We start from the raw sequence: 22,558 nt of genomic DNA on the forward strand, positions 1-22,558 counted from the left end.
GCACAAATACTAGTAGAGCTGTAAAAGCTCCACCTGTCACAATTTTCACTGCCTAGTCAGCTTACAATGTTAAGGAAGTGTTAAAGGTCTCTGAAGAGCTCCTGCTTTTGTGGCTGTTGTAACAGTCTTTAATCCCTTCCCTGTCAAATTCAAACATACACTGTACTCTTTCAAGGCTGAGATATTCCTGCCTTATTTAACCCCTCATTTCAGTTTGTAACTGCTATTTTTCAGTCTGTGAAAAAAGAAATGTGATGGGTATTGAATAGCAGCATAACAGGTGACTTTTTTTCGTACAACACATATGCAGTCATTTGATACACACACATCATCAACGTAACACAGAGAAAACCTACCTGATGAACAGTATGCTCCTCTGTTCATCTATTTCCATTACATGTACCTCTAAAAGCTTCAATGAAAAACATGGGAATATCATCTTTAACAACCTGACACATCTTAAACTTCCCATATGCCCCAGAGCAGATTTCTCTCTGTTCCTTCCAAGTATTGTTGTTCAGCCTTTCACATCATAACCCATTGGTGTTACCGCTGGGAATTTTCAACAGGGCCAATTCCCAATGATGTGATGCATGAAACTTGGTTCTAACCCTGAAAAATCCCACGATGTACAACTTAGCATTTCTCTGTTGATAGTTTTGGATCTTCTGCTGTGGTGATTTGCAGGACATATTAAACTACAGCAATATAATGTGTAGCTCCAAAGTTTCTAAGATTTTCTTTTACACAATGTAAATCATAATCCCACAGCTACATGCAAGGTCCTACAGCATCACAATGAAGAACAGGGAAAATATATATATTTAACTGTCTAATTATTTCTAAAACATGTTTCTGTTGTACTAGTGTACTTATGGCCTAGGGAATTTCTTTGCACTTATTTGGGATAACAGTCTGTAATGAATTGCCATAATGGGTCAGTCTGTCAAAGCTGACGTTGTGTCTTTGTTGGTGGCCTGCAGGGGGTGTTCAGAGAAAGACAGCAAAACAGGTCTTCACCTATGCATATTCCCTCTCTCGCCATAGTTAATATCAGTAGTTAATTATCAGTATCCAACCGTTCAAAATCCAAACCAACGCAACCTTTAAACCAAATCGTAATGATCTATATATTATGTCAACATGCATTATTTCAACTCTCTCATGTATCACCTTCCTCTTTTTCTTGTATATCATGCCTAAAAGAAAACATGAGATGCCATTTCTGCATTGGAAAATGAACAAACAGCAATTCAGTTCTAATAAAATCAAGAGAACAGGTTCTGCTTATTAAGAAGCTGAAGATTAAAAATAACATTACTAAGTAGAAATGAAGAATGGTTTTCAACTACATACATATTCATTAAGATTTTTCAGAATATGACATATTTTTATGTTCCTTTGATCTATTGTTTTCCGAAACCAGAGACAAATACTTTGGAAGAGGCTATTTTGATACTGGTGGTTAAACTGTCACAGATTTTTAGCTGAATTTGGTTACTAATCTGAGTAAAGATGAAGCTCTAAATGTTTCGAGGTTCACATATCGCTATTAACTGAAGTTCAGAGGACAAGAACAAAAAAAGAGATAAGAAAATAGAAAGCTATGAAATAATTCTAACAGATGAAGAAAAATGCTACAACATAATTTATAAACCTCTGAAGTGAATAAAATATGTGAATAGTGAAATAGGTAGTCAGAAAACCAGACAATTTTCTTCATTTTAAAATAAATTTACAGCAACTATTTATAAAGATTGGCTCTTGGGGAAAGAGTGACTAAACTAGAAAATATTGACAGTAACTAACTTTAAAATATCTTAAATTATCAAATAAAACAAGTATTACAACACTTTAATAGGGAAAGTCTCTTGTTTCCTCAAGTCATCACATGATAAATCTCATCCCACACATCAATTTGTTAGAAGGCAAGTCAGAACAATAACAAAGACAAACAGCCATTAGTGGACAAGACAGTTTCATCAAGCAAGACCTTACAAATAATATATTGTTGTTTGTCATCAAGACACTTTTAATACACTAGAGTCCTTTCCAAAAGCACCTATAATCAATTCCTTCTAATTTACAAACTCGGAAAGACTACGAGAGTGATAGTAATTTCATATTTTACACACCCACAGAGGTTACGACAATTGATTCAGTTCAGCAAAGTACTGTAATGACTTTGAATGCACTTGAAAGATTTTTGCATTTGTTTTCTAAAGCTGTAAAAAAAGTAATTCAAACTCTGCCACATGGGCACAATTTGTAAAGGTTGTACATGAAAAGTATGGATTCAGTTCTGACAAAGACAGCTCTCGTCTTATTATAACTCATCTGCAAGGCATGCTGGTCGCTGCACTAAAACACTTGGCTTCTCTTTGTTTGTACTTTATGCCATCTGAATAGATTTCAGAATTTCTACAGCAAAAAGAGGTGGAATGAAAAATGGGGGACACTTAAAACCACTTCAGAACAACTGGTTTTTAGTCAATTCTTTTCATCAATGCTGAAAGTAAGGATATGCAACCTCTGCCCTTAGATTAACAACCCACATAAAGATGAAAGCAATCAGAACCCTCCATAGCTCAATGCAAGATTTCCACCCATAAAACAAGAAGAATGGATACGTGGCCTGCCTCTCACTTAACTGCTTACTAGCCAAATGTAACTAATAATGAAACAGCATCCCTGCTATTTCTGCCCTCAGAATAATATGAAATAGCTCAATTTACAAGATCATCAGATAAGTGAGTGGGGTTTTTTTTGTGGCACTTTTTGAAAATGTTTAGTGACCAAAGTCAGAGCTTCTGAGGGGTTATAGCTTCAGGGCAAAAAGTCAGTGGGTCCAGTCCACAAGAAGAACCAAGAACTGAATAGACCTTGGGGTTTTTGATTGTTTTTTCAGCATTTTAGATGAGCCTTGCCAGATCCCGGCTAACCAGACAAGGCAAGAGCAGAGAAACTCCATCTGGTCTTAGTGATAAAGAAAGGACGTGGCCCATCAGTACTTGTTAGAGAAGAAAGGAAAGAAAGATACTCAGACATCATAAAGCTGCAATGTGAGACTTTAAATAGCACTTTTAACATATGGGGGAATCTCCTGGGTGCTGAGTCCTACTTTAGGAACCATCTCTGAGTGTTTCTTCTCTGAGTCACAGAGAAAGATTAGCAGATCACTGCAAACATGGGCTGCTTCCACACCTGATGCTTCAAACAGCAGAAGCCTTCACAGGATCCTCTTGCCATCAAACAGTTTCTTTTTGTGCACTCATCCTCCTGTGGTAGTTTAAGGGATGTTGTAAGCTTTACTTTGGGCACAGAATTGCTTACTTTTATTTCCAGTTCTTGATACAGGAACACTGGATGCACATTCGAGTAAGTTCTGCTTTGTGGGCAGCTTTCCTTTTGATGTACACCATCTGCTCCAAGGCCGCGAGGGAGAGCAATCATCTGCAATGCCCCACACACCTGCTAATGAAGGGTTAACTGCTAGTACCTGAGCAGTTTCACCATAAAATGAAAAGAAAAATAGGTCCTATATATTCAGCTAAAGTAATTAATTTGTTGGTCTGCTGATATCAAAGGAACTATGCCTGTACGCTGAAGAGTTGACTCATAATTTCAAATGAGACTTTTCCATCCATACTTAGACAGTTTTGGCTTAAAGATTAAGTCACTGGAGAGCTCTGTGCTATTGAGAAGACAGTCAGCAGCAGGAACTTGAAAATGGTAACTGCACTACTTTTCCAATACTCCTTGGCAGTCTGTCTTGCCTGTCTGAAAGGTCTTTTGGGTAGGCCTATTTTGATGGTGCAGCTTCTGCCAGTATGGAGTAGGAACTCACTGGAGGCTTTTTGGAGCTGTTATGCTAAAAACGAACACTACAAGAAAGCTACAAGAAAGAAACCCCAACAATTCAGGACCTCTAGATTTACGCTTCAAAAGATGAAATTTTGGGTCCAGGGAAGGCTATGGCAACTCTGCATTGTGTTCAGCAGATCTAGAATTTCAAGTACAGTGTTTTGGGGTTTAAAAGCTTGCCTGGTTAGAAAGCTGATGAAGCGAGAAGCAGAAATTGCTGCTTTCCTCCAGACCAAGGGAATCAGTGTCATGGAAGACACTGTAGTAGCAAAGAGATGGTACTGGTAAGGTAACACACTTGAATGATTTTATGATTTATATTCTCCTCCTTATCTGTGACAATATCCATTCTCTGAAGATGAAACAGGAAACATACAGCTGCTGCACATATATTTATTTTCATTGTGTTCTAGCTTTCAGAACAGTGCCAAGGTCCGTGGAAATAATAACCTAAGGCAAAAAGAAGAAAAAGACACGGCTGCACTCAACCTGCAAGGTGTTCTCCTTGCAGCCCTGTCAGAAAGCAAACTGAATCCTTTTGTTGAGCAGTGCGTGCCTCATTGCTACCAACTAACTGTGCATCTCCGGTGCAAGTACAGGTTCCTCGTTACACTTGTGGAATACAATGTGCCATTCATTTACTCTTTGCTCTTTGACCTTATTGATATGACATGCATGTTTACATTTTGTACCTTATAGAGTTTGCGAAGAACGGATGCTGAAAAAGCAAAATTGCCTGCCTGAAGTCTCTAGCAAAAGAGAGGATAAAGCATCACAGTAAATCTAACAAAAGCCAGGAACTGAATTTAGAAGCCTAACTTCTTCTTGTTGGAGAAGAGGTAATACTTCCTTTCTGAGGGCATGGCTTGAGCACCCATGCATGTTAGGCACTTTAATATAGATGTAACTGGGCTCCAAGAAATGAAGTCACCATGACGGTTAGTTCAAAACATTGGCCCCTATGTTTGACACGTAGACTCCAAACAATCTAAGGCAGTTGATAGCAAATTTAATTTACAATACAGTTGCAAAAACATTATTATTCTTTTCATGTATGGCTAGGTTGAGTATTAAAATAATTACAGCCCATGGTTAGATACACAAAATAGATTAACTGAGTGTTACCAACACCAGCCTCGTGAATAACATGTTGTAAAGGACACCCTCCGGAAAAGTTTAGTGCTTTTCCCAGCACAACGCTCCCACAGCACAATGCACAGGACCATGTTCCTCACCAAAACTGTCAGGGCTTCTATGAGCTTGCTTTGAAAACAGGGTAAATCACTCATTTTTTCCAAAACTCTTATAAACAAGTACATTAGCGCAAAATCTGCCTATACGGGTCTCAGTACAGAATTCCAAGTCTAAAAATACATACTGACATTATTGGAACTTTCCTTCCTTCTTTCCCCAAGACACATGTGATGCTCACAAAGCTCTTTTAAACCTTTCTATCTTGGAAACTTTTAGAAATGCTTTGATAAATGAAGAACTTTAGATATTTCTTGAAGATCATGATATACTTACTGAGTGAGTTCCAAGTCTAGTTTTAGTTCCAAAGATATTGCAGTGGCTGGAAAGTGGTAAATGATTTTTTATTAGCCATAGACAAAAATCAAATTTGTGCCTCAATCGCCATCAATCTTAGTAAGACTCTGATACAGTGATACTGTTTTATTGGCTAGACTAATGAACACTGGAGTCAGTTCCTTTGTTCTCAGTTGCCTAAAAAAGTTATTCACATCCTACTCTCAGTATTTCAAAGCTAATGGTCTGATTTCTGCTACCACATTGATTCCTGACAGAATTCCACTAATGTTTTCTTTCTTAATCTTTCTTAACTGGTATTCCTTTACATAGAACACAAATGAATAAACTGCTAAAGTTTCACTATCACAGCATCATTCAGCCTGTTTTTGCTAAAGCTGAGCATGCATCGTTTTCCTGTTTTGTGATTCTATCTTCTGGAACTCAGCTAGGGGCTGGGATTTGCAAGAAAGAGTAACATCGAAGAGAGGAAAATTGCTATCCTCAGCCTCCTCAAACACAGCATAAGCCACTGAAGGTGATCTACACAAACCTACTTTACTTTATATTAAAGGAGCAGGTGCTGGTACATCATTAGTCACTGAAATTCATTGGAAGAGCAGTGGCTTAAAGCAAAGGAAATGGTAACTTCTTAGTCGCTGTGACTCAAGCCCTTTACTTGAAGGTCATTTGTTATTTACAAAATGAAGCTCTTTCCTCAAAGGCTCTGTTCATGGTCACATATCTCAGACTGGATGGAGATCCTCTCCTTTGCAGGGTATTTCAGAACAGGAACATAAATGATGATGTGTTAATCCTCCCTGTGGGCTTCCAACCAAAGATACTGCTTCACAGAATACTTGCAATAACGAATGTGGTAGCTGGAGAATGTTATGTGGAATAAAAAAATACAAAGCATTATACTCATTGCTTCCTCCAGTAACAGATATTATGTGACAATTAGCTTTACCAACAGATCACAACTTTCCCAAACTAGTTTCTATATTTGTTTATTGTTTGAGGAATAATTTTTCAAAACCATTATGATGTGAGATTGTAACCGATTTGCAAGCATCAGCTTTGGGTATTTAAATCTGAGCTGTAAAGTTTTACAAAGCTCACATGTTCTGTTTTGAGACTCTTAGATACAACTTTTAGAGCCCTGTATAGAGAAGGGATTACAAACAATGCCTATAGGATGCTGCCTGCACACAAGGATAAGGATAATAATTAATCATGCTTGTGTGATGCTATCCAAACACAAGAGGTTTATATTAAAAAAACAAGCCTAAATACATACTCAAGAAAATCAAAGTAAGAAACTAGCTCTCTTTCTTTTTTCCCATGCTTTTGGAAGATGACATTTAGTGCTCAATTTCTTGCACTGAGAAAGTGAAGCATGAGGAAAATTCAAAACACCACCAGACCATCTACTGTTCTTTTTTTTTTTTGATTAAAAAAAAATTAAATGAATGAAAATATTCTTCGCTCCACATAGACCCAGTGTAAGAAATACCACTTTTACCCATAGCTTAAAATAATTACCCTAAGAATACCTGGAAGTGTTAGATTTGCTTCCAGTGGAGATTCTGATGGCCATTTCTTAATACCTGCTCATTTCATTTTCTCTCTCTCCACACCAACTCAGCATGCTTCAAATGGCCAAAACTAATGTTCTTTAACAATTTATTATGGAAGAACATAGGCATATATTCAATTACTCTCTGTAGAGAAGTGCAGGTTTCCTTACTTTGGGAACTTCTTTACTTCCTTGCAAAACAATGTATAGCCTCTCTTTCATATAGTAATAGGATCTTTACAATAGAGCAAGGTGGTCACCAGAAATGTTTTTCAATAAAAGTATCTCTGCCCACCCACGGACTAAGGAAGCACAGATTTATTTTTCCTTTTTAAGCAGTCTTACCTTCCAGTAACACCAATGTTTCTAAACACTTGAGGGAGAAAGATTTGCCTCAGTTCAAAGGTATTAAGGGCTTGTTACTGATCTTACTTGCACCACGGTAAAACTAGAATAACCTGGCTGAAGTACAGGCATCCTGGGCACCGTTACACCGACAGCAACAAAAACTGGTGGGGTAAGACATTGCTTGTGTGTATGGTAAGTTCGCAACCAAACTTATCGGTTTTTTGTACCAAAAGCTGCCCCTGGTTTGGTGTTATCACTGACAGCAGCACACGCTGTTGAAATAGATGCAGTGAGTAGCAGCAGATGTTTCAGGATGATGGAGTTTAATGAGAATTGGGCTAGAAAAGAAAAGCATGCCAAAAGCTTGCGTTGCTGTTTCATGTGACTCTCTGTGGATAAGGCATCATACATCATCAAAGACCAACTGGGGTCTTTCGCATTTTCGTAGCCTTTGCACTGTGGTTACTGTGCTCAGGACTGCCTGGGACGGTTGCATCAGGGAGCCCTGCTGCACCCGTGAGAACTGCTCCTGCCTCCTGAGGCGGTACGCTGGCTTCGGAAGGGTTTATACAGCTTTGGGGTTTTTATAGTGTGCTGTGCTTCTAGCACCAGGCAGTTCTTTTGCTCTGTTCAGAGCAAAGAAATTGAAGAGTGGTACCCAACAAAATTTCTGGTCCCGCATTGTTATTTCTAATTGCTTTAGAGATAGATCCTACAAACAACCACATCCTTCTTCATAGTAATTTATGTGCCAACTCTTTACCAGCACTTAAATCACTACTAACTACTTCTAACCAACCATTTTTTGCCTGGAGATGTTTAATTATTACAGGATAAATGGTACTAGTGAGGGATTCATGGGGAAAGAGTAATTAGCAGTTCCATCTATCTCAATGAAAGAAAATATTATTATTAATTAATATCCATACAAGGAAGCAGAAGGAGTTTTCAAAAATCTACAATAGAGATATCTACAGGGGCCACATTTGCTCTGAGTGTCTCTTTGACAGGTACCCATTTATTATTTTAACAAGCTGAGATTGTCTGCATCTTCAATCACAGGAGGTCAATCCTTCATTCCTGTCAAGTCTTTGATAACTAAAGTGTCTGTATTAATAACTAAAAACTGAAAAGAACAAGCAAAGATAGCTATAGTAGGGGGTCACATTGCTTGAAATTGCCAAATGGCAGTCAGTTCGTTTTGCATGAAGGAAGGAGTTTATCACCGTATGCCGTGGTGGTGATTATTTTAGATATGCTCTGGCACAATTTGGCTACCCAATGGACCTTTATGTCCAAGCAGCCCTCTTTCCTACCACAGCAGCTTACTTCTGCAGAGGAAGCTATGGCTACATCTGTGGGAAGGGAAGGGAGAGGGATTTTTAAATGCCCAAATAATACTTGACCCCTTGTAAATATTTGACATGTGTAAAATAATCATACATCAGACACCTTAAATAATGTAATGAGAAGGACACCAAAAGTTACAGGGTCTCCTGGAGGAATAGGTGAATGTTTTACCCTGATTTTTAGGTTATTAAATTGTGTCCCACGGGGACAGTTTGAAACTTCCCCAGAAGGACTAAAAAGGTGGCAAATACATAGATTTTCTATGTCCTTAATGAGAAATTTTCTTACTTTTAAGAAAATGGCATGTAAGCGTCCTATCCCCTGACTGCTTTTGGAGCTAACAGCTTTGAAAAAAAATTTCTGAATGCACATGGGAGGGCAGAGGTTTGTCATGGACAGAGCTCGGGACCAAACCTGAGGCTATGAGCACTTGGGGAGCTTCACGTACTCACAGGTTCCCCAAACTGACTCATCATACCCATCACCCACATGTTAACATAACTGGTGTGTCTAAAAAACTCAAAATAGTATGCCAGCAAAAGAGAGCAGACCCATTGGTCTTTCCATTTATTTATTGGTGCTTTCCATTTATAGGACACAGCCTGAGCAGCTTGCTCACGCAGGCACGCTCTCCTCCTCTCGTGACACAAACTTATGGTGTCAAAAATGGTGTCAACTGATCCTCTCACTGCATCCAACCTTACGAATTGGATTCTCCAACTTAACTTCCAGAGATTTTCCTGCAGATTCTTTCTGCTGTTCCCCTCTATCTTTACAAGCACCATGTTTTTCTCATCCATCTAAACAAAATATAAAAGCTACTGGGTTTTCAGAACCTCCCTCTGTGGCTACCCGTAGTGTTGGGGTGGACAAATGCAGCTCATTAACTGCAACCCCGGCACAGCTACAGCTGCCGGGTGACTGCAGAGTCCCCAGCCTTGCTGCGCTCTCAGATGCACAGGAGTACCAGTCGAGTACCAGAGGTTTCAGAGGATACAACATAAAAAATAATCTAATGTATATAACAATATAGAAATAGGAGGAAGCTTGGTGTTTTATACGAACTTAGTTACGAAGTCCTCTAGGCTACTTGCTTTAACTGTCTAGGAATGTAGACTTTAAAAGTGGTGGAAGCTTCTTTATTACCCCATTAGTCATCAGTTGGACTGAGTTTAGCAGTGGGTGTATTAACAAAGTTGATGTTAGCAGTAAGAAGCTGTAAGTCAGAAGACAGACATACAGCTCAACAAACTGTACAGGTACAAATGTGATTAAAACTAGAAGTGAACTTGAAAAATCTTGGATGTGCCTGCATAGTTGCAGCCTTAGGTTTTGCTTTTGTCTGGTGGGCTGCCAAGTAATTTCTCTGTCTGACTTAGCTTCCTCCTTTGCTCTGTAAACCAGCAGTAACAACACTGACCGTTTCTGCCAGGCATTATATGAGAACTGGCTACTTTCATTGTAGTTCTAAAGAAATTGCTTCTATCACAACTACAGATTTCTTTTTAACTGTATCTAAATGTGGTAAGTATTGTACAAACACATAAAAACCTACAGTCCTAAACATGAATTAATAAAGTGGCAATCTCATATGAAGGGAAAGTTTATTGTTAAGCATGCCTCAGCCTTATATTAGAAGAGGAGAAGAGGGATGAGTCCGGGTTCAAAGTGGGTGGACAACTTTGTATAATCACCCCCATTTCTTTAGCTTACAGATTTGGTTTGGAAATCTCCTGAAAGAAAGCCTTCCATCTAGTGTTTGATAAAATTTCAAAATTTTTGGATATACATGAGTTTTAATTAAAAAGTGAATTGGTCTTCACTGAGGTTATTTTAATGAGCGTAGCCCAACAAAGAATAGCAACTGTTCTGTCGCAGAGGGAAGAAAACAATTGAAAGAAAATGTCCTTGCTCTTATGCTGCTCAGAAGGATTTTGTCCTTCTCACGTCTCTCACATTAACTCCTCTTCTCATTTCCATATTTTTGTTTTCTCCTTCGCTTCGCTCCATGGCAGCAAATAAGGCTGAATGCCGATGTAGCAGTATTCATGCATTTACAGATCATTTCTCTGAGTACCACACACAAGCACTCAGCTTTTCCAAATACAAATCAAGGCTGGTTACCTTAATTACTCATGGGTTTCTGACGTGCACAGGTGAGATGGGCTTTCATTACGCCGCCTATGTTAAAAGTAGCAGCTAAATCTACATATTCTTTCAATGACTGCTCAATGCACAGTACTAGCTACAGATGAATCCTTGTCAGAAATAATTCAGTTTGCCTGAACAAGGAGTTTCAAGGGGTGACATTACTTTTAAGTCAGCAGATGAATAATAATCCAACTGATTGCTTTGGGAGGAATACAATAAAAGAAAACCCAGTGACTTTTTCACCCAATTTACTGTTTCTGGGAGTATCAAAACAAAATTTAGACATGTTATCATAAAAAAAAAATTTAGACATGTTATCCGTAAAAAGAGAGTCTGGCTTCTCTTTCAAGTAAATTGGTAGCACAGTATTAACAAAAAAAAATTCACCAAGCAAAATGGAAATGCTAGCAATGCAGCAGTGCTTAAATTTTATGAGAGTTAGATTATGACTAGGTACATAAAAATGAGCGGGAAATCTGCAGTCGACAAGAGCTTGGTGCATAATTACTTTTCCTCTCTCACCAAATGGCTCCAGGTTGGAAGGCTTCATTTAAACAGAAAGACAGTGATGAAAATGCTGACTTGTGGTAAATGTGTGCAACTCAAGCAGATTTAACACCGCTAAAGAAGATAAAAGAAATGTGAGACTGTAGGGGTGCTTTTTCGAAAAAAATGTTTCCTCACAGAATAATTTTGGTCAGAAGGGGCTGCTGGAGGTCTCCAGTCCAACCCCCTGCTCAAAGCAGGAGCGTGTTGTTCAGGGCTGTGTTCAGTCCGGTTTGGGATATCTCCAAGGATGGAGAGGTCACGGCCTCCCCGGACCTCTCGTTAATCACCTACACGGGGGAAAAAAGCTCTTACATACATCTGGATAGCGTTTCCCATGTCCACCTTGTGCTTGTTGCCTCTTGACCTTCCACTGCGCATCTCTGAGAGGAGTCTGCTCCCATCTTCTCCATATCCTCCCATTAGGCACCTGCAGACCACAGTAAAACCCTCCCTGACCCTCCTCTTCTCCGGGTTGAGCAAAGGTCTCTCTCAGCCTCTCCTCGTACCTCATGTGCTGCAGCCCCTGGCCACCTTGGTAACCCTCCACTGGGCTCGTTCCGCTTTGTCAATGTCTCTTTTGTACCCACAGCGGCGCACACGGCTCCAGATGTACTCTCGCCGTGCCAAACAGAGGGGAAGGATCGCTTCCCTCGACCTGCTGGCTACGCTCCTGCTAACACAGCCCAGGATGCTGTCGGCCTTCTCTGCCGCCAGAGCACACCGCTGCCATGTGTCCTGCTTGTCCCTTAGGTCCTTTGACAATATTGTAGCTTAATTAAAAAGAACTGCTGTTGTCAGAAAGGAAAGCAAGTTCATGATCATTCCAGCTCAAATGACTGGCTAACCCCTCCCTGCATCCAAGACTGGGTCGCTGTTCCCTGCGTCTGAGACCTCTAAAGATTGGCACTTACTTTAGAGGGCTGGAAGGTCCATTTTGATGCTTTGTAAAATGGCCTTGTCCGAGGAACAAACAAGATTTCCTCCCCACCCCAATACTTCTTTTTCAGACAGAAAGGAAAGAAATATGTAGTTTCCATTAGTCTGAACAAAACATTATTCTAAGTTCCAAATAAACAACTCTTCAGTGCACATCTCAGTGTAAGCAAATGCTTAAGTCCAGTCCGATTCAGCAAAGCTTTTGAGCAAGTATTTAAGTGTCATTGCCTTCAGAATGAAAGTTAAGTGTGTGCTGCTATGCTTTGCTGAATTTTGGCCTCACATTGTAAGAAAAGGATAATTTGGCTCATTATATTTTGTGAATGACACAATGCCCCTGAACATTAAAGTTTATATCTATTTGCATATATATGTGCAGCATTAGGTTTGGCTCTCAAATAACTCTGTAGAGATCAAAGTACACATAGATCCTTAGAGACTATCAGAGAGCAATTACACTGCAAAATAAATTATAGGCAGTCTCCTTCTACATCTCACTATGTCCAGCTGCACATTTGCTTGGGTTCCTCTACTGCCCTTGAACACGTCTCGGTTTCATTTGTTGCATAAAATACTGTTAGATGAGGGCTTATGCAGTAACCACTTCACTCCCAGTAGCGAAATAAAGCTCACTTTAAACAAGAATATTTTCTGGAACTTGAAAAAGTAAAAAAAGATAAAATTATTTTGTCATGGGTTATGCCCAAGTATTTCCAAAGGTCTTGTTAGGGCTTTTAAACAACTTTCTGCAGAGGACAAACAGAGGCTGGGGGGTGGTCTCTGAACAGAGCGTATCTTCAAATTTCTGGGCAAATTTGATGCCTTTCTGCAGTTCTCAATTTCTGTGAAGTGTTAATTTATTTTGAAACTCTGTCGCTGCTTGAAGCATTCCTGTCACAGATACAGCACGCACCGGGTGTACATTTCCACTTTCACTTACAGAAAGTGCTTCTGACTACAAGCGCAAGAAAGTCAAGTTAGAGTTACTCCACCGCAATGCCTAATCAAGGAATGCCTCCATGCCAACTCTTTGCATAAGGACTCTTGCACGGCACACTGATGGGCTCTGACACTCTTTTTCTCTATCAATGTCAAACAGATATTTGTGACTTTAATGATAAATTACCAGTATTGGCGTAGTGATTATATCTGACTGCACTTGGGATGGAAATTTAAGAACAGACTGAGGAACCAAGATATTCAGCTCCTTTCATCTGTCTTTAGGAGGTGACACCCAGCATTTGAAAACTCTGGGCTCAACTGATCACAATGTTTAGCTGATTTTTTTTTTTTAAGTGAATTGTTAGTCTGTGATTGTGATCCCAGAAAACTGAAGCTGTTTTTTCATCCACTGAAAAATACTGATCAGGAAAGAAATAGCCCCCTTCCCCAGTCCTGTATCTCCATACCTGATCCAGAATAACAGGCAATGGCAGCTGATAACAGCAAAGTTTTTGACCCATCTGGAAAGGCAGTCAACAAAATACTGGTTTTCCCAGTGTTTTGAACACTTTCCTCGACTCACCGAGCTCACACCACACAGGCACTGAAGATGCCAGACCTGCACTACGACTCCTGACCATGAGAGCTTCCAGGTGGCAGGTCAGTGCTCGTGTAGGCAGAGCAGGCAGTTGTGGGCGGCAGCAGAATGATGAGGTGGTAAAATAGCCGTGGTTAATTTGCTTATTTTGCCTAGGTAAGAGCCCTGGAAAGTCTGAGCCGCCAGCAGAGAAGCCCAGTGTATGGTACATGCCGTGACAGAGATCAGGACCACTGGCTTGCAGCAGAACAGTCACCGACCCTGTCTTTCTCATCCTGCAGCGGCAGCAGGAGCAGCAAACCCTGCTCTCCCTCCCCTGAGCTCCATCCTCAGTCCGTTCCTGGTACAAGACACACAAACCAAGAGCCAGCCCTGCAGACTGCTTAGGTAGGCTTAGGAAACTCAGTCTCTGAAAACTAACCTCTTATTAAACCATGCAATCCTCTACAACTGAGTACAGGTATTAGAAATTTGGCCAGACTAGGTCACCTCTGGATTAACATTATTCCATCTAACAAAGTCTGGAAAGGTGTCATTGGTGATGGTAGTAGCTGTCTCCAACATCTAATCTGTTATTTCTTAACATGTCAGCTCCGACCCAAGAAAGTTTATCACCAGTTCTGTTGCCTTCCGAACATTCACAAAGTTACCTCTTAAAAGTATTTCCAAATATCCCTTAGAACTAAAAACAAACACAGAAAAAACCCAAATCCCACTGTAGTCTGCTGGTGCCCTGATACCACTGCATGTCTCTTACTGCTTAGATTTTTTTCTTGCTCTCCTCTATGTCTCCCTTAAGATGCAAATTTGAAGTTCTTTGAGAACAGGAACATTTTTTTTTCCCCTGCTACTGTACAATGTCTTGGCAAATGGTCTGCTGGTGTTTGATTAGGGCTTTAAGCTACTATAACAATAGAAATAAATGGGACTAAAAGTATGCAGTTCAACATTTTGCAGCAATGATAGTTTTTGAATTCTGCAATAAAAGTTTAACCCAATATAGGTTTAGAGAGAATCTCTGTGAGCCTACAGTATCCGGAGTTACCTGAAAGCTCACGTCGATTGTGATGCTTTACTGTAGCTGAGTTTGAAAAACTTGCACAGTGTGAATTCTTTTTAAGGCCAAATATCAAACGATGAACAGGAACAGGGTGATTTGTCATGAATAAATCTCAAAAAGTTCAGAACCTACACTCTAATGGGATATGCACCACAGGTTTTGAAAAGCTATCTGAAACTGAAGCAAAATTCATATTTTGTAAAGCAGAGTTTAGGGGACCATAGTCTTTCTTACCCAAGATGAATTTGGTTGTGTCATTCCATAGAAAGCCTATCATAATTTAGATTAATGCTCATGACTGAGACAGAAACATTAGGTAATAGTAGGAAAATGAGGGAAGTGAATCTTAGAATCCAAAATAAGATTTCAGTTTTCAGTAACAGCTACAGATAACAGAAGGAATACTCATGTGTTTTATTATTTTATTCAGAGTTTCCTATCTATCCCTAAAAAGGATTTTTCTTAATTTAAGAGAAAGAATAAAAGAGCTTTGGATTGAACTGCATAATCAGTGAACCAGACAATCCCAAACTGCTCAAGCATATCCGACATCTGCTTGAGGAACTCGATTGCAAATAGCAGGAGAGAGTTTCCATTACAGTACACACAGAGCTGGGTTGGGAGAAGCAGCATTAGAAAGTGTTATTCCCATTTAGTAATTATGCCTTGATTGTTGTTTATATGTTTGCTCTACTGTAACTTGCTTGCCTTAGGGTGGCACTACTGCTAGAGAAAACACAAAAGTAATTTAGTTTTAAAGGGGAAATGAAAGTTTTAAAGTAGTTTAACATTTCTGTAAAACTGTAATGATTGGATATGACTGGATTAAGTCGATAAAGAGTACTAATTTCAATAGTAACTCATGCCTTAATTCTCCTCACAGCAAACAACTTCCCTCCCTCCTTTTTGGCACACAATATAAATACTCTTTACACCACAATCAATGGAATCTGGGAGAAAAAAAATAAAATTTATTTTTATTCCTCAGAGGCTTCATAAAGACCAAATTTCCCCAAAGCTCTTATTTACTCCTATGGAAATGGCATTGGTTCTGTAACGAGGTGTAATCACCAACACATCGTTCATGTTCTCTTACTCTCTTCTAGATTTACCACTCAGTTTCTCCACCGGTGTCTGCGATCTCAGAAGAGTTAGGACGTGACGATAAATCTGTTGTAGGCAATGCATTGATACCAGTGATCACATTAAAAAAGGTCAATATTACCAAGACACAACTCTGCAGATGACAGTCAGGGGCGCTGAATGATCATGCAGAGGTGGGAACATGCCATGACATCAGTTATTTCTTGCATCCCTAGATAAATGCAGTGGCTGAGTGGAAACTTCCTGGAGGTGTCCCCCCCCGCTCCCCTCCAAGATGTTTCCACCTCTACATCTAATAAAAACTCGAGCACACGTGGTGTGGGTGGGTGTACCTGTGACCGTGCCTGCTGGGGAGCTGCCATTCCTCACTCTGTTTTGGTCTAGCTAACGGGCATTTGCTCACTTCCACAATGTGTTACAGCGGTCAGCATTTGGCCCCAGAGAATATTGTGTGATTAATGCATCAAAAGACTTGTCTTAAAATCCTCCTCCCCTTGCTTTCCAGCTTCTTATTCTCTCAGTTACATTTCCTCTTTGTTCCTTTCTGCAAACCCTAGTGTAAATGTTTTTTGAGTAATTAATGTGTCAAATACCAGACCTGAATTTTCATGGGCAATTAGTAGGCTGAATAAAGCCAGCAAAATGCATTTCAGTTTTAATAGTGAATTGTGGCTCATTTGCTGTTTTGCAGAAATATATCCTGAAATACGGAGAGCTTCATATGCCTGTACACTTTTTATTTCTGTTTCATATACCAAAGCTCCCTCTTCTTTTCTATTTTTCACCACATACAAGATGCTGCTTGTAGTCTATTACAATTTGCATATTGTCCTTCTGCCTCATCGATAATTGATCAGGTTAACATCTGCTTTCTGCTAGTGCCAGGAGAAATATGTTTGTTTCTACAGGACTGCGTAATTCCTCAGGCCCCTGCAGAATTGCACTTCGCAAAAGAGAGTTGCCTTGTGCCCCCCGTAGCTGCACAAGGCACAGCAGAAAACATGCGACGTGCCCGTGTGCGCTGGGCTTCAGCACGGGTACCTCCCCGAGGAGGCGCAGGAGAGCCTTCAGGACTGCGTAAGGGTTCACCAGCTCGCTTGTTGTGCCACAACGTGTAATTGTGTAACGAAAAGCGCTGAGTCTGTTGTAGGCAATGCAAGAGCATTGTAAGTAGTCTAATTATTAAGCAGGAACCCCACACTCCTGAAGACCTGCTGAAAGCACGAGACATTCAGCGTAAGGAGAGAAGGTGAAGGCTTGAAAAACCGCCTAGGGAGAAGAGCTAGTGTGCAGTTTTACCAATGGGACATATATTTCCAACGAAATTTAGAAGTGTGGAAACTACATGGCTTTGATATTACAGGACTATTAGAAAGACTTTTATGCTCTCCACTGTTTCTGGGGATTTAGCTGTCTGATTCAAAAAATACCTGAATCCGAATCAGTTCAGCTTAGAGACAAGCAGTCAAAATGATTAGCAAGTCAAGGAGATGGTTCAGTCTCAAGGACACATCACACTAGTCTGACTGGCACAATCCATCACAGGTTGGATGTTTCATAATTGTACGCCACAAATTTGTAAATAATCTCTTTCTCACTGTCTATGTTGACAAGGAATAATATATGAGAGAGCTCCCTTGTTAGGTTACCTTCCATCTAGACAGACCACCCTGACACTTAAGTGTACCAAGTGCATCTTTAGGAGATGCCTAAGGAGCATCAGAGAAAGATGAGATCAAACAAGGCAGTAAGGCAGAGGCATGCCATGGCCTGAAGGGCAGTCTGACCTTCCCACCCAGAAGAACTGCCTTTCTTCGGTACAAATAAAAGTGTTAAGCTTAGGATAGAGAGTACACAACTAGGCTTTCAGCATGCTGTTCTATTTTCCTAAATATGGTGTGCCTTTGGAGGAATATATTTTCTATCATTAAAAGACTGCCACTGTCATTGGAATCTACAATTTTAAGCACATCTAGATATATTCCTATTAGAACCAAAATACAAATTATCACTGCAACACAGAAATGAATACAACATCCCATCAATGCCATTGGACCCAAAGTGCTTTCACCCAGAGGTAAGTAGAGTAAGGCAGGACTGTCACACAAAGCTGAGTACGTGGGAGGGATAAATGTGCAGATCATGTTCTGTCCATCCTTAATAAAGAATGAAGATTAAAAGCACAGTTACCTATTGAGGAAAGTACAATGATTGCTATAATTTCAGAGAGAGATATAATTTGTCAATGATCAGTACACAATGTCACATGGGATGACAATTTCTAAATGCAATTAGTATCTTCAGGTGAACAGTTTGAGACAAAATGCAACCACTATATTATTTTGGAAAGTACCAAGCACCCACTGTAGAGAGTAAAGCCCTCTGGAGGTACCTCTGCTTGGACTTGCCTGACTCCATATCACTACCCTGGGGTCCTCCTGTGCAGGACAGTATAACTGGACTCTTTGCTCACCTGGATGAATCTGTTGCTATCAGGTACCTGGTGCTGCAGTGTTATAAAACTCCTGTGTTTTATATACACAGGGATAACAAGGTTACTTTTCCACATTTCACCTACTCCATGCATGGCAGTATAGGTTTCTACAGATCACATTAAAAACCCCAGAAATTCACTCTGGAAAGGAGAACATCTTCCTCCTCACTTCTCGTACATGATTCATAACCCACTCCCACCTTCCCAAGACCTATACTGTAGGCAACAGCACCTCTGATAACCTTAAGGGAAAATAAAATACATCAAGGAGGATCAAGCAGAGTTGCAGCAGTCAAACCCTGCACCAGACACACAGGCAGGTCCCTGCTACAAAGCCAAGAAACAGACAAAGAAAAATGAGTTGTCAAGGAGATGATTCTACTGAAGAGACTCCTCCTGGAGCTGGACATCTGGGTGCTTCACATGCCAACTTTAAATCATCAGTCAGCTGGTCGGGGGGAGGGGGCAAAACAGGAATAAATTTTACATTGCCAGCGCTGGGACTGGTGGGCATCTGCAGTATCAACCACGTGCTGCAACTGCATGCTGCTGGCTCTCTACTTTAAATGTCTGCTCAACGGGGCCAGAGCAACACCCTTGCAGTTAACTTGCTCTAAAAGGCTTTCCAGCTGCTTTTTGTGGATCTAAGTTTCATTTTAAAGCTGTAACTCTTGAGTGTTTAGCCATCACGACAGCAGGTCTCTCTTATTTATTTATTTTTTTTTAAATTGCACAGACCTGAACTAAACTCATTTGTATGGATAACATGAAAACAATAATAAACCTGATCATTGCTCCAGACAAATACAAAGCCATATCCTGAGATAGGCATGCCTCCTAAAGAAGAGCTCCAGGCCAGTTACTCAACCCTATGTCCTCCCATTTCCCAAACTATTCTGGGTTTTGGCGTATTTTCAATGCAGTGCTTTTTAAGGACAGCGTATTTCTGGACAACTAAGACTGTCAACCGCATGTACAAACTTTCTGCAGAGAAGCTTGCAGTGAAATTTTCTTATAAGCCCCCCTTTTTCATCTACAATATCAATCTTCAGCACTTGGATAAGTGTAATGCTGTATGCAAGAAGCTTCTGATCATCACGTGGATATCAGCAATGCATGCGTCTCTCTGGTACCATACTGGGGTCCCAGCTTTAAACTCTCAAATCCAGCCCTTGAAGGAACCAGAAAACAAAGAAAAAGGTGTAACCTTAAAACATTAAGCAAAATGAAAGTGCACAGTACTTTCTGTTTAAAAGGACCTGCAAATCCATGCAGGGGTTTAAATATACTGATAACTGCAGCTGGGAAAAAAAAAGAAAATCTATAGCAGGAGAAAAATATCATGGTTAGCATTTCAGCTTTAAGAGAAGTTTAAAGTTCTTTCTACAATAGCAGGGGTAAGGATGTCATTCATCTTCAGTTTCAGCAATAAGCCTGAATCTTCTCTCCTTTCAAGCCTTGTTCATCATACGAACCATGCTCAGAGCTTGTGTTTTTCCTTAGTTTACTGATGGTCTTATTATATCCTTATTCATGAGAGAAACACTTTATTCCCCTAGTATTAAAATTGTCTTCTGTGAAAGGGGAGAGGTTGTGAAGTGAGGCATAATTTACAGTTTCAGAATAGTGGAATAACTTTGGTTATAAATCTGCAGCATTCATGGGTTTTCTACCTAAAGGCAGGGAGACTTACAACCAGCAAAACAGCAAAGGCCCAGTTAACCTATTCACTTACATAAGGGAAGATTGACAAGTATACAACAGGGAGAGCACTACTGCACATGAAATATGCGTTGAAGATGAATTAATGAGAGTGGCTTAGAATGACTGTGGTTGTCTACCTCAATTTCATGCTCCACTCAAAACCAGCAATATAAGTTTCCCAGTATGTCTATTTGCTGATCAAGTTTCAGTTCAAGATTTGAACTACTTAATATTTCTATTTGAAAGGAAGGTTGTCTACACAAAATAACATTTGAGTCAATTACGTACTGGCTATCTCAATGTCCTTCTAATTAATGCAAGAACAAAACGGAAGCTTTTAAGGTGGCCCCTGAAGCCAAGAAATTACCGTTAGCTTCATTAAGGCTACGTATTACAGTATTTGCCACATAATCCTTAGCCAACATTTCCAATTAAAGCACTGGGATGCTTCCTTTGCTCCAATCCAAGACCAGCAGATCCTCTGTCCCTGTTGCTGAAATCCACATTACAAAGATTTTGAAATCTATTAAATTTATCTGCCAAAAAGGAGTCCGTTACCACTGGCATGACAGGATGTTGAAAACACCAGTTTCTGCTCACAAGGTTATCAGCTGTCTTTTCCATGAACTTTGTTTCATATGTTTTCATAACCTTTAAGTTTCATTTTTGTTTGAACTCAGAGCTATCACACTTCTGGTCAGCTCTGGAACCCTCGTAGTTATCAGCACTTCATCCTACTGACAAAAATCCCCTGGAAGTTACAAGAACATATCAGAAAAAAAACCCAAACTGCAGCCCACTGAAAAATATTTCCTGTACCTGTACAGAAAGAGAAAAACACCAGGACTCAGATAAAAAAGTTCAGACACATAAATCAGACTTAACCCTCACTTGCACCTTCTGTTAAGGCTTAAACCTAAAACTATGTGCTATTAGCTTGGGTTTTGGTTTAAAAATGAACTAGCAATGGCATAGTAACCAAGCAACAGTAATTGCTTCTCTGAGATTAAACTACAACATGACATTAAAGCTCTGCTACTGAACTTCCCTACAAAGGTGCAAAATTTTTTGCAGGCAGAAGTTAATTATGTAGCAGGGCAATTTCAATTTAAGTTGCAAGCACCTCTGAGCTGTATGGAGGCAGGACACAATGAGGTCAAGAGTTCAGTCTACCTGAGTTTTAAATCTAGAGGAAGATTATTGTAGCTTCCAATTTTTAATTGATGCATTCAGCCTCTCAAAATAATTTCAACTAAATCAAAATAAATGACCCTAAAGAACTGCTACCCAATAATATTATTGGACTCTACAGATTTTACTGTAGCTGTACTTGTTAGAAGTTAGAAGCTGCACTTTTAAAGTGATGATACTACCATGAATAAGAACTAGAGGGCATTGTGTATCTTATAACCAAACTAGAAAGTTCAAGCTACTCTTTATGACCGTTCAAACCTATTATAAGACAACTAGCATGGCCCTTTCTGTTTACAGATATGAAATGACTCCTTTGGGGCTAATTATCTCAACTTGAGAGTACCATCATGTTACAAAAGATATCCATCTTTTCCTTTTACACATTTAGATTCTTTCAATTTTTTATATAAATAAATTAAGAAGTAAGGGTACAAGCAGCTTTCTTAATTTGACAGAGTTATGCGGGTCATGTGATATTCAGGTATGAAAAATTTAAAGCCATATCTAGGTTCTAGGACAGTTTTCTGAGGTTAGCTGGAAAAAGGAAAGTGACATTTTGCAATCCACAATATCCTTTAGTTTGATATAGCTGGATAGACCAGAACAAATATCATCTGGAGTATCAGCTGACTGTAAAGAATGTGAGAAGTAGATGAAGGTGAAAGGAAGCACTTCTGACAAACGCTGAAAGCAAACTAGAATCCTGGAATGGCTAAAAGCTTGAGAAACTTGGACCTACTTTGCCATGGTTTTCCTCCCTGAGCTCTGACAAGACTATTAGGTTTTTCTATGCTTCTGTTCTCCATCTGAAAAATGAGAATATCACTTCTCATTTCTCTCCCTTAGAGGACGGGGTGAAGATAAACCTACAGAAATCACAGAAAACACTACGTTACTAGAGGTCCTGTGAAATCTAAAGTTCCTGAGGCAAACAGATTGGACAGAAAGGTAAGACAAAGTTCAAAAGAGCTTGAGGAACAGGCATGTCTGAGAAATAAAGTAGTGGTTGATAGTTTCAACACTGGAATGCTAATTGACACCACTTTGGCACTTGCGAATCAATGACACGCTAGATGCCGTACTCAGCACATACTCAGTGGAACAGTTAGGTGCGGGGTTACGCTTACTGTATTTGTTTTATATGGATTATAGTCCGAG

Source organism: Aquila chrysaetos, chromosome 25 (genome assembly GCF_900496995.4).
Source record: "Aquila chrysaetos chrysaetos chromosome 25, bAquChr1.4, whole genome shotgun sequence".
NCBI lineage: Eukaryota > Metazoa > Chordata > Aves > Accipitriformes > Accipitridae > Aquila > Aquila chrysaetos.